Raw genomic sequence first — 13,319 nt, 5'->3', positions numbered from 1 at the left:
CTTTTCTCTATGTCATCTCATTTAATAGGTGTCTGTAAATTTCAAATGCCAGCACAGCCTTCTCTCTCCCTTCCTCTGCCCTCTAGTTTCATATCACTCTTTCACCAATCCTCCAGCTGCAGTGCTAATCCTCAGATCTTTTCTCGTCTGGCAACACTTCATCAGTAGGTAATTTCCATCAGGTACCTTTTCATGATCAGAAAATATCCTACAGCTTCTGCATCAAGTCCTTTTCATGCCTGTTCCATTTTTAGTCAGATTTTGTTCATTAAAGCAACTGTATTTCTCTGTCCCTTCCCTGGTTTTAATAGACTGTGGAGGTTTTTTCAGATGTGTCATATTGAGTCAACAACAATCTGTGTGGACATGAAAATACATAGTAACTTATGACAACTATCAAGTTTGCCTGACCTTTTAGAGACATGTGGTGTATAAATTCTGTGAGTAAAAGATCAATTCAGATCAAATTTCCCCAAATTTAAAGAGAAAACTGTACTTCCTTCATGTCACCCTATAAAAAGATTTTTTAAAACGCTCTTTATTTCTTTGCTTTTATAGTCCCTGGACTTTCCTCAACATTGGCTACTTCCATTGTTAAACCTCTGCAGTTAATGGTCCATCAGCTGTGATTAGAAGCAGAAAGCTGCAGCTGGCTCAGATGCACACCGTCTGTGTTACTCAGCTCCCCTGGAGAAGACTGTAAACTACAAACTGCAGCAAACCACAGATCCCACACACTCTAACCCAGCCAACTAGCACCAACCACTGCAACCTTCACTTGCATTTGAAATTAAGTGGGAAGCTGAGAGAATATGCCACAACTTTTTGGTATTCATTGAAGCTCTCTAGACTGAGGAGATGTAACATGACCACATAGCTAGAATGGATATAGCTGGTTTGGGATGTGGTAACACATGAGTAAGTGACCCAAATTTCTAATGCTGCAAACCCATCTCTGTGTCATGATTTCCATATATTTGGTGATTTTGTTTAACATACCAGTTCCTAGAGTAAGAAGACTACAAGAAAACACCAAACTTCCCAGGTTTTACACATTGAGGACATTGACTGCAGTCTTCTGCTCATGGTGTACATTAAAAAAATCTATTTACCTTGAATTACTCCCAGTCCTAAAGATCTATTTATTGAACTGCTTTGCTCATGAAAACTGGCAATTGCAATATTTTATTTATGCATGTTTACTGCAATAAAACAACACAGAAAAACTTCATGCAGCACATTGTCTCAACCCACACTTATGGACATTTATTTTAGAATATGTGGTTCAATGACAATTCAGATCTAGATAAAACATCTGAAACTTGACTCTTCTAACCATCATTCCCAGTTTTGTTTGCTACGTATTTTTATGTCCTTTTTCACTACCTTTATATTAAGAGTCTCACAATATTTTGGAATAGGACTAGAGTATCCTGTCACGTCACAGAGACTATGCTGTCTGTAGAAGAAGGGAGGATTTAAATGAATTAATGATGCTGAAACAAAGCAAAATGAAAGCGTTTTAAAATCACATTTTTTCAGTTGATGGTAAAATACAGCACAACTGAAGAATAATGTTTTTTACTGCTTGCTCACTTAGCTTTATTTTTTCTTTTATAATGAAAATGCTTGTATTAATTCAAATTTACTCCATCCTTTCTCTTTTAGTATATGCAACCCTGTGTAAACAATGACACCATCTAAGGCTGCAGATCTGTTCTAATAGTTGGATATCAGAAAGCCTTTTAAGAATATGCTGTGGTATAAGCTGCCATTTTCTTTCTGTCCTGACTTACTTTATGTTGCCTCACCACAGTTTTATGTGCTAATTTTCTGCAAATCTTTGTCTTTGAAATATGCAAACATAACTTCATCACAAAAAAGTGAGATAACATACTGACCACAGGAGTCTCAGAGTGATCCTCTTAGGGCCTTGCTCCTTTACCATCATGACTTGAAAAATCTTCCATTAAAGTAAAAAGAGACTCATGAAGGGCATTAGGGCTGTGATAGAAGTTTTGTCTGACCTTTTGTGGAATCAGGGGATTAAAATTAGTTCTGTAAATAAGGAGCAATCCAGATATAGATACTTGAATAAATAAATAACTTGGAGAAAAAGGGAACCATTTTGTTCAGGTTAAAGCTGAATTCTTTATGTGTTCTTTTTGATGAGTTGATTTTCTTTTCCAAGAGAAAAGAATATATGATGGGGTAAAAACCTCAGCTTCTTTCCTCTCATACAAGATTTGCAATCAAAGGACTGAAAGAATTGGTAAAATCAGTTAAACTCAATGTAAAGGCCAAACAGTTACTTTTCATGTGTTGCATGCTTACAAGTATGTTTTTTAATTCAGAGTGGTTTATCTATTTCTTCTTAGCTAATGCACAAAATGTTTAGTGGGCAGTAGGAAGTAGGAATTAGAAGACTTAAAAATGAGACAATGAACAAATTAAGATAATTCAAATAGGCAATCTCTGTTCACACCTAACCATTGCTTTACTTTTTTTGTATCAAGTTAATGTGGAACACAGTTATAATTTAACTCAATTCCTACATAATAAGCCCATTTAATTGCACAAGAAAATGAAGCAGTGTTTTGAAAAACCTGAAAGTCTTTTAAAGCTATCTGTTTTCTGAGATGATAGTTTTAAAATTATAATATCTTCTAAATAAATAACTTATCAAAGAAAAAAATAGGTGTTGGAGAGAGAGGACTCTGTACAGAAGACTGCTTTTATATATCCAGAATCACACAAAGCACTTCAAATTTAGTTGTCTACTCCTAAATTTTCCCTAAAGGCCACAAAATTAATTCTAAAACCTGTAGACATCTCCAGGCTATTTTCTATTACTATGAGACATTAAAAGGTTTGCTACACTAACAAGACAAATACTACAAGACCAAAAATCCAGAACCAAACTATAAATTTGTATTTCTCAAATGTAAAAAGGTTCACAACAAAGCAGGCATTTGAATCAAGATTTAATTTTTAATATATCCTCCCCAATAATCACCAGTCTTTATCATCTCGGAGCAGTTGGAAAGAATTTGTGGAATACACCAGTGAACCTAAGGCTATGTCTGTGCCAGTGAATTAAACAGTATTTGTGAGTGTTCCCAGACACTGCAATATGACTGGTCTGAAATTATTAGAGCAGCCCCCGACATGCTTTTGGCCTGCACCAACTAGCTGTCTCCCAAGCAATTCCCAGGCATGGAATTGCAACATCCCACAGACCATTAGCACCAAAGGATTTGCATCCAGTCAGCCTGCTCTGGAGGCTGGCTGTGTTTGTTTACTGGGGTACTTGTGAGTCAGTCCATGCCAGCTGGCTTCTGGGCCTGGGAATATTCTTGGGAACGGTTTTATTTGCTGGTATAGACATACTTCTCTCCCTTTCTCAGTAGTGCTCAGGGCAATTAGGATGCTTAAGGAAGGTAAAGACTAAGTCAATAAAGTTTCATTCCTTTAGAATTACTTTTGATAACCAAATCCCTAAGGATGAGGTTTTTTCCTTTTTTTTTTTTTTAAAAAAGGCACCTTCCCCTGTTATTTCAGTCCTGCTGCAACAGATGCAACACAAAATTCAACTAAATTCAGAAACTGTTTGAGGTGCAGCTTGTTTTTTCTGTAAATTGATTAATCACATGCAGTATGTCAGGCTGGAGTTACACTTAAAGGTAGAATATGCCAATATTCAATGCTATAAGTAACCAGAAATGAGTGCCCACCACCTCAAGTCCTGGAAGCCAAGAGAGCAGAGCATCTTGCTTCTGCAGAGTTCCTCTCTTGTTTTGGACAAATTGTTTACAGCCCAGTGCATAATGTCTAAACTGTTAGGCTATAGGATTATGCTGCTTCTCTCTACCTCCAGTACAATCTGTTTAAGCCTGCAATAAGAAGATGATGCCCCAAAACAGACCAGCTACCCTAATGGTAAAGGCAGCCCCAAAGAGATGGTGATTTTAAATACTTCCAGCTGAAGAGAGACAAAGTGGAAGGGCCAGAGGTTCCCATTTGCAGGTTGAATGCTCTAGCCATCATCCCATCTATCATTGGGATAGAAGGTACAGTACAACCAAAGTTTACTTTGTTTCCTTCCTAATTCTAAGTACTTTCAGAGGAAATCTAGATTCTTACCTTGCAGTCTTGCTATAGACATGCAAGTCCCAAACAGAATGAGTTCTCAGACAAGCCTACATTCTACCAGTAACTTTGAGATAATTTCAAATGACTTCTCAGAATATGATGTTTCTGGGTTATCCTAACTTTGTCTAGTCCCCAAATTCTGGGCTTTGGATTCCATTCTTGTGCCCAAATCTCATAAAATTCAGTTGTGCTGTGCTGAAATTATGGACACCTAATTACTGTAATAACCCTGGCTTTTAAATCTCTGCAAGTATTTACATTGTCTTGTCACTTGGGGCCAGAGTCAAAATTCCCTGGGGACTGCCTGCATGTTGATTATCACTTTGCTTCTCATCTGGAAAATCAAGATGACTCTCCAAAAAAGAAATCTGAGGCAGAGATCAGGACTGGCTCGTACCTGAGCTCCTCCAGGCCATACAGACATAGCTTCAGCCAATTTGGTTCTTTGAATTCAAACACTGATTTCAGTCAGTAGAAACACAGAATGGCTTTAACTCCCCATGTATAGTATGAGGAGTAGCAGAGCTTTTCTACCTTTCAGCAATCAGGAAGATAATCCATTCCCATTCTGGAGTCACTCAGGCAGTACACCACGGGACCCACACAAAACAGGCAACCAAAAAGATAGAAAGTTTTTGGGGGTGCAGAGGAGGCTGAATGATGGAGGCAGTTACGGATCACTGATTCTTAGGACAGACTCCCACCATTCTAAATCCTAGTGAAAGCTTCTTTATGTGCACTGACTGAGTACAGCTGAAGGACAAGGTACTTGGAGCTCTGTGACACAGGAGCAGAGTGCAGTAAGGTGCCAGCCAAAGCAGGCAGGCAGGGGAATTCTCAGCTGGGAGATCCTGGCTGCCTTCCAGCCTTGCTCATTGCTCATATGCATAAATACATACATACATATATATATGAAATTACACACACACACACACATATATATCAGAACTTTTAAAGGAATCATTATCTTACATATGTCTTCTAGATTGGCTAAGTTTTTTATCTCATATCTAGTCATAGAATAAATCTACAGATGCCTCATCTGTGATTATCCTCATCTTCCACATAAACCACACTGTTAAACAATCACATTGATAGAAATTTCTATGCCTCTCTTCTCAGAAAAAAAATTAGGACTAAATATTCTGACAGTGCAGTAGTTGGAATATCTGTACTGGAGAAGAAATATAGGTAGGCATTCCAAAGATCTTCAAAAATACAAAATACCTTTTCACACCTAGCACAGATATGGGTGAGCAAAGGTACTGGCTAAAGGCAGAAGGGAAGAAGGAATATCTAAATGGATTTCATGATAAGTGTTCATTTCTTCCACCTTAACCCCCCCACTTTACTAGTTTCCAGGTAATTCTAATTTAATTCCTTTCATTAATGTCTTACAGCTTGTTCAGCCAGCTCTGCAGACAGTTGATTTTTATTACTACATGCCCCAGTGACTTTCTACACTAGGATTTGGGGTTTTTTACTGACTATATACTTCTTTAAATCTCTGCAAAATTGTGTTTTGTCTTTTCATAGTTTAGTCTGCCTTTTCAATCAACCTTATCACTTATTTATCACATTCTTCTATAAAACAAATTCAATATATATTATATAACAGCAAATATTTACTATTATGGTTGCTGCTTTCAGAGGTGTGATTTCAAGGTTTTTACTGTGGTGCTGCTGCTCATGAAAATTGCTGGAAAGACAGAAAAATAGCTTGATTATGATATTGTAACTATTTGACATGTGAAAGAACAACATTTGGAAAGCACTTTTGAATAATAAAAGAGCTTTTAAGATCCACAACTGAGAGTATTAAGTGATGGTGCTGAAACTTCTTAATCAGATTGGTTTCACCCTTAATTAGAAAGGCAGAGTTCACACTGACACCTGCTGTTAAGATTGTCTAACGTTTTCCATTATAAGACCATTTTCAACTTGATTGTGTGGGCTGATCTTTTCTGGAGTAAGTGTCATCTCCAGAATTAAATAAAAGGTTAAAAAGAGAGAGTGTTTCAGATGAACTTATGATTTTCAATAATTATGTGGGCGATAACAGCTTGCTTACTTCATATGGACTCTCAGTTATTTCATTTTAAAAAATCAGTTATCTATATCCTTTGAAAAAAGAACTTGAAAATCTGCACTTTCACTTGCTGAAGTTCCCTAGAGAGGCATTCATACTTTGCCAAGCTACAAGCCCCAGAAAAACCAGACAATACACACTGACTTAAGTGGACAGGTATTACAATTTTGTATCCAATGTCTTTGAAGACTCTACTTTCTTTTACCTCAGACAAATCATCAGGAGTGAAAAAAGACAGCTGGGGAACTCAAACACTGACAAAGTATGTAGGATGAGGACAGAGGTGTTGCAATGGGATGTATAAAACAGAAGAAGAATAGACAAGTTTGGTAAGACATGAAATGCCAGTGAAAAGAACAAATATTAACAAGAAAAAAGAGAAGGAAATAAGAGGAAAAGGATAGGAGGAAACAGGCATTTTAATGATGAGGCATTAAATCAAAACTCTAATGTCTTGGCACTTCTTTGATCTTTAAAAACTGCTGTAATTTTTCATTTCCTTTTACTTACATGTCCGCAAAAAAGATAACACATTTTTGTTGCTTCTTTGGTACTAAAACAATGATGAAGTTCAGTGCAAATGACTTAGGCAGCCCAGGAGATAATTCATATGGAAAATGAGCCTGCAGTTGTTCTAACCTCCCCCACAAAAAGTCAGCATCAGGCTTCTGTGAAGGTGACTGCACACCTGGAAACTCAGTCCAGACATATGCTATTATAAAATCATTTGTTCTTCTCATAGAAGTGATATTGCTCCATTCATGTTACATAGGAGATATTCTCCATGAAAGAAATGTTGCTTGAAATTACTGGCATCCCTAAAATTGCAATTGTTGAGTGCTCATCTGCTAAGAGCTACATATGAAATTATTGTTTGCTTTTTAATTGGGATGATTTTGCACCTTCTTCTTCTCTCCATCACCTCTGAAGAGGATTTGGAATCAGACAGTTTGGGGGTTTGACACTGAATTTGCCCCTAGTTTTCTATACGATTTTTGAAAATTCAGTAAACCCATCTGCCTTTGCTGTTACAATATTTATAAAATAAATATGGGTGACCTACAAGCAATATACAGAGCTTTCCACATGTACATTGGCAACTACATTTTGGCCCAGGTCAGTGGATGCTGAAGGTAGCAAAGACCACAATTTACATTAGTTAAGGGCAATCCTCCATGTCCTTCTTTGATGTCACATGGCTCAGCATTTACACCTCCCTTCTCCTGTACTGATGACTCGTAGGAGCCCAACATGTCATCTGCCACCTAAATACCACTTCATTAAGTAGAACACCTGCAGTGATTTTAACCACAGCCCACCATATTTAGCCACTACTTGTCTGTATTAGACCAGCATGCATGAACCAGTTGGAAACTATCTGGTTGTCTCAGCCCTATGGGGTTTCAAGAAAATAGATTAATTGGTTTCTTTTCATTATTTAAATAATGAAGAATATTGAAATAAACATTTGTTATGATGCTGACTGTGTTTTTGAGCTGGTATATTCTTCAAATACTGATAAAGATTATAGAGAAAAATTAATTCAAATAGCTGTGCTCCTGATGTAAATTGGAAATTATGGGTTTCATTTAGTTTAGAGTCCCAGGAGGTCATCTGAAAGTGTCATGTGGTTCTGGACTCTGAAATATGTTAAAAGATATGTGTTTACCATTTGCGTTTCAACAAAACAGTTAAATGAGTTAAAACATACAATAGCTGGAAAATTGCAAATGTAAATGAGTATCAAACTAATTGTATTTGATTAAAAAAGAAATTCTTCAGTATTTAGTGTTGAGTTGTGGTCATACACCTTGCTAAGTCTCTGTACACAGAACTGCTGAGCAGCATTCACCATGTCTTTGGATGCCCTCAATGTACTATCAAGAAGTATTCTGCTTAGTACTTTAATATCTCTATTTCCCTGTTTTTATGGTTTTTACCCTCTGACTTTTCCTTCCACTCTATTTTTTAATATGATTATAATTATTTATTGCCCCTAGTAATTTAGCTTCTTCCTGGTTCCTTTTTCCACAGTTTGCCCCTTGTCATTGAGAATATCTCTATCTTTCAGCCTGAAGAGTTGTAGCTGAAGTGATTTTTAACATGGAAGATACTCTATGTCTCTGACCATCCTAGTCAGCCTTGACTAAATGTTCTTCAGTCCCTTTTTGAGGTGGTAGGGAGGGACAAGATCAGAACTGAACAACATATTATAGATAGGGCAAAACCACAGATTTACACTATGGCAGAGTACCAGTCCCTCTTCTGTTCTTCATTCTTCTCCTAATGGCTCCTAATATTTGATTTACTCTTTTGAACACTACTGAACACTGATGTTTCCGTGTGACTATTGATCATAACTCCAAACTCTCATTCCAGGCAGCTCATGAAAGTGAAATTAGCATTTCTTCTCTTTATGTACATCACTGAACATTTATCTACACTGAATTTAAGCTGTCATTTTATTGCTCAGTCACCAAGTTTTACTACCCTGAATAAATTAATGTCATCAAACTTGATTACCTCACTGCTACCATGCTTTTTGAAGTAATTTATAGCCATGTTGAACAGGAAAGGCTCTAGCATAGATCATACAGAATCTTCTACTGTGAAAATTGACCATTTACTCCTGTCTTCTAAGCATTTAACCGTACAAGGGTCTTCCCTCTCACGACATCGTGCAAAGTTTCCCTAAAAGCCTCTAATAAGACATTTCTCAAAAGCCTTTTGGAAAAACCAAGTAAGCCACATCAATTACATCATCACATCACAGTTATCCACAGAAGTGTTGATAAGAATTCAGAAAGGCCAACAAAAACATCATTTTATCAAGATATTAAGTAACTGTTCTTGATAGCTAATCTGCATGGTACAGATGTCATGTTTAACAAAAATGCTTAAGAATTTTGTACTTCCCCAGGTCTCTTCTTAAAAAGTTTTTAAAAAGTTGCCTTCAGATTTGCAGTTGTCCTTGGCTGCCAAGGCAGCTTTGAGAAAGTTACCACTGTCACGGTTGAGGAGTCATTCAATTCTTTTAGGCTTGAATTCCTCCTGAACTCTATCACGAACATCACCTTGTCCTGGCAATATGCTGCTCTTTGTGTGCTCTGTTGGCTTCATCTGTAGTCTTCTGTAGCCACTTTCTTTCCACGTGGGTCCTCTGAGAAGTATCACAAAAAGACAACTTCAGATCAGAATCTGCCCTCTTTCTTGTGCAGTGAGTGCTGATGAAAATACTTAATGTAGCTCCTCTGCAATGGCCTAAATCCTCCTCTGAGTGCTCTCTTCATACCACAGTTACCATCCTTGCCTTTCAAATTTTGGCTTAATTCCTGCTTTTGATATATTGGAAGAAAGATTTGTTGCTACTTGTGAATTCTTCTGCTAGATGCTCCTCAAAAGTCTTCTTGTCTTCTTGTGCTTTTACATGTTACCTGCCAGAATATGCAATTTTTTCTACTCTTTTAATATGGACATCAGTTTTTTGCAGAGCATCTCCTTGCTTTCATTATCCTTGTCACTTGCTCCTTAGTATGTGGGTTTTCTTTTGCCATTTCCCACACTTTTCTTCATAAGTAGGTGTGTTGGCCCAATGCTTCCAGTGTGGTGATGACCAAAAAAAATTGACATGAACTAAGAAGATTTCATTCTTTTAAACAAGGTGCTTCTTTTCCACGTTCCCTTTTTTGAGGAGCCCAACTGTGGTTGCTCCTAGAAGAACACTGAAGCCGAGTGGGCTGCAGCAGCTGCTGCAGAGCAATCCCTGCACTGTGAGGCTCTGGGGCAGCCCCTGGAAGCTGCTCTGACCCAGCTCACAGGCTGCAGACCCTCCTGGGCTCTGCCCAGCCAACTGCCCCAGACCCATCTACTGAGCCATCTCTGTGTTACAGTCTTATGGTATTCGACCCATGGCTGTAGGCAAATAAGGCAGCCCATGATTACTCTATTGCCTGATTTGGCTGCTTCTCTGACGGTCTTAGGATTCTGAAAAACCAGTGTTACCATCTTTGCTGGGCAGTTACAAACCAAATTATACATTTTTTTGATTTAGGCTTTGAGTTTCAGTCCATGTGTATTCATAAGGTTGTTTGATGAAGCAAGTTCAACATTCATGGGAGTTTCTTCATTATATTCTAACTTTTAAGAAGTAAATAACACCATATCACCACCATGAAGGCCTACTTAATTTTCACCTTTATCAACAAATTTTTTGTTTTGGTGTTATAATCTGTGGATTAACTTTCTTCTGTCAAGCTTCAGGTAAGTGTACTATGCCACTTCTTCCACTTAGGGCTGGACTTGTTTCCCTCATCGTGTATCTTATTTTCTAAGAAGTTGTTTCTGCCACATCTCATTCTTTAACTGGCAGCCTATTTGATTTTTCTCTGCTTTGACTGATGTATCTGAAGTTGCATAACATTACCAGTACCACAGTTTCCACTTCAAACCACATGTTCTTCTGAACATACTGGCTTTCTCAACACTTTTTTGTTTACAAGCTCACAATACTCCTGATCTTAAGTGCCAGAAGCTCAGTTCCCTAATGACCCCTCTTGTATGTCTTCTTTGTATGAAGGCAATGTCTCTAAATCCTAGTAAATCTGGCTCCTTGATTTTTGCAGCTTTAATATCTGGCTGAGGGAATGGAATCTGTGTTTGGAATCAGTATATTGTGCTTGCCAAAAGCATAACAATACAAATCCTTTAAAATGGGGTCAGTTCCATAGTCTCTTTCAAGTATGGTGTACCCTCTTGGACCATCATGCCAGCACAGCCCAGGCTGACAAGCTGTGGAGAGAAGAAGAATCAGTGTGAGGGTGGTAGGGAGGGAATTTCTAAGTGAGAACAGCCACCAACTATTTCACAATGTGCAGTTACATCCCCAGAAGGGCTCCAAGTAACACTCCTTCATATGAATTAATGCTGTGAAAACACAAAACAATTAATTATATTGTATTGTTTGCTATTGCACAAGTTTCCAAAATTACAAGACTGTGAACATGAACATTCAGATATTTATATTGACCTAGAAAAGTTCAGGCCTAATTTTAAGACAGAATTCTTTATATCAGATTTTTTTAATAAAAGTTTAGAAGAAAATTTTATTATTCTAATAATATTTCTGTTGTTCAAGTAAATATAATTGCTTACTTTCTCACCTTCTCTGCAAGCATATACTTACTTATTTTTGTTTTCTCACTGCGAGCTCAGTTATATTAATATCTGTGTGTGATACAAAGTGAGATACTCCCATCAACAAATAGGAAAAATATAGGCTTGTGAAATTATAAAAAGTCCTTAGTTATCTGTCTAAAGAATGGAGATCTTTGCCCTCCAAGAATGAAGCTGGGAAACTTTTTTTTTTCTTCCTCAGGATGAAAGTATTTAGTCTACATTGCTACTTCAGGGGAAGTCCTATGCATAGTCTAACTCTGAAGTCTGTAAGTTTGTTTCCATTGAAAATTTTGGGAGAAAAACATCTCCTGTGCACTTAAGTTCAAGCTTCTGTGGTCTATGCAGCACACAGATTCCAGGGCTCTGTAGCATGTCCAAATATGGAAAAATACAACAGATTTGAGGAAATACAAGTAGTGTCCAAATACAAAGATTTTTTTCTATTAAAAAAATCCTTCATGTGAAAAGATCAATGGTTCAAACATAGTCTTCATAGTGAAAAGAATATGTAAAGTGTAATTTGTAGGAACGGAAAGCCTTATTTCTGAAACTGCTCTGCAGGAGGTATCTTTATCTGTGGAGGGCAGAATGATGTCCTGAGACTGTACTTGTTACTTGTAAAGGTGACTACATATTCCATTGGTACCTTGATGTATGAAGAAAAGACACAGGCAGTTCATGCTTTTAGAGGACTTCTAGGATTTTACATTCTCTCAAGAATTAATGAATGGGTTTTTTTTAAAAAAAGAAAAACAACTGTGGTCAAGAATCTGGGGAAGACTGGTACTAAATTACACAAATAAGCTGAATTCTAGAATTGTCCGATTAAAATCCTCATCATTTAGAAATTGGAATTAAGCTGCAGGAGATTGAACAAAAATGTGCAAAAGCTTCATGTTACCATTATGAGGAGACACAGACAAAAACAATATGGACAGCAACTCTCCAACAGACTCTCAGGGACAATTTGGCATGTAAGAGAGGAAAAGAACAAAAAGACAGCAAAAAGCCTGCCCAAAAACCCACCCTCATCACCAAAATCATCAAAAAGCAATAGAGAGCAGAAAAGACAAGCAAATTACAAGATCATACATAAAATTTCTCATGATGTACTATGAAGAAAAAGGCGATGGACAGACCTTCTGTCTGGGGTCATACACTTGCAGCAGAAGAAATTATCATGCCAAACTTGTAGCCAAGGGAAAAGGAAATAGGAGAGGAAAAAGAAGAGGAGGAAGGAGGAAGGGAACAAAAAGGCAACATAAAACAGGAAACATAAACCTCAGCCTATTGTAAGACATCAAGACAAGGCAGCATACAAACAGGAAATTAAATGCCAAGTTCACAGCAAGGCATCAGTGAACCTAGTAGGTTATGAAGACTCCTACACTATTACTTGAAACACAAACAATACACAACAAAATTGAAAACATAACAAGATAGATGAAAATTATAAAATGCATGATCAGAAAACCACAAGGATCATGCAATAACCCCCAAAAAAGACACAGAAAGAAAACATACAGAGAACACTTACAGGCTGAAATTTCAGGTAGTGCAGACATCACGGAAACTAATGTCACTGAAAGAAATAATGAAGCTTATTAGAGGTTTCTGACAAATGATTTAAAAGAGATTCAAAAATTTTAAAAAATCAACACCCTATACTATCTAGAGCAGATGATACACTGTCATCCCTGCAGCAAAGCTGCTGAAAGATTAGCAGGTTGTATCTGAAGGACTGGAACATCTTCCAGGCATGTTACACTTGAACAGAGAATATAGTTCAGCTGGTGGCGAACCTGCATCACAGGATATACATTACATAAATAGAAGAAAAATAGGAGAATCAAATGCAATAGAAAAGAGACAGCTCTGGTCATAGAGCCTCAGACTGATGAAT

The sequence above is a fragment of the Aphelocoma coerulescens genome, chromosome 2 (genome assembly GCF_041296385.1).
Source record: "Aphelocoma coerulescens isolate FSJ_1873_10779 chromosome 2, UR_Acoe_1.0, whole genome shotgun sequence".
Classification (NCBI taxonomy): domain Eukaryota; kingdom Metazoa; phylum Chordata; class Aves; order Passeriformes; family Corvidae; genus Aphelocoma; species Aphelocoma coerulescens.
This window is presented reverse-complemented; position numbering follows the sequence as displayed.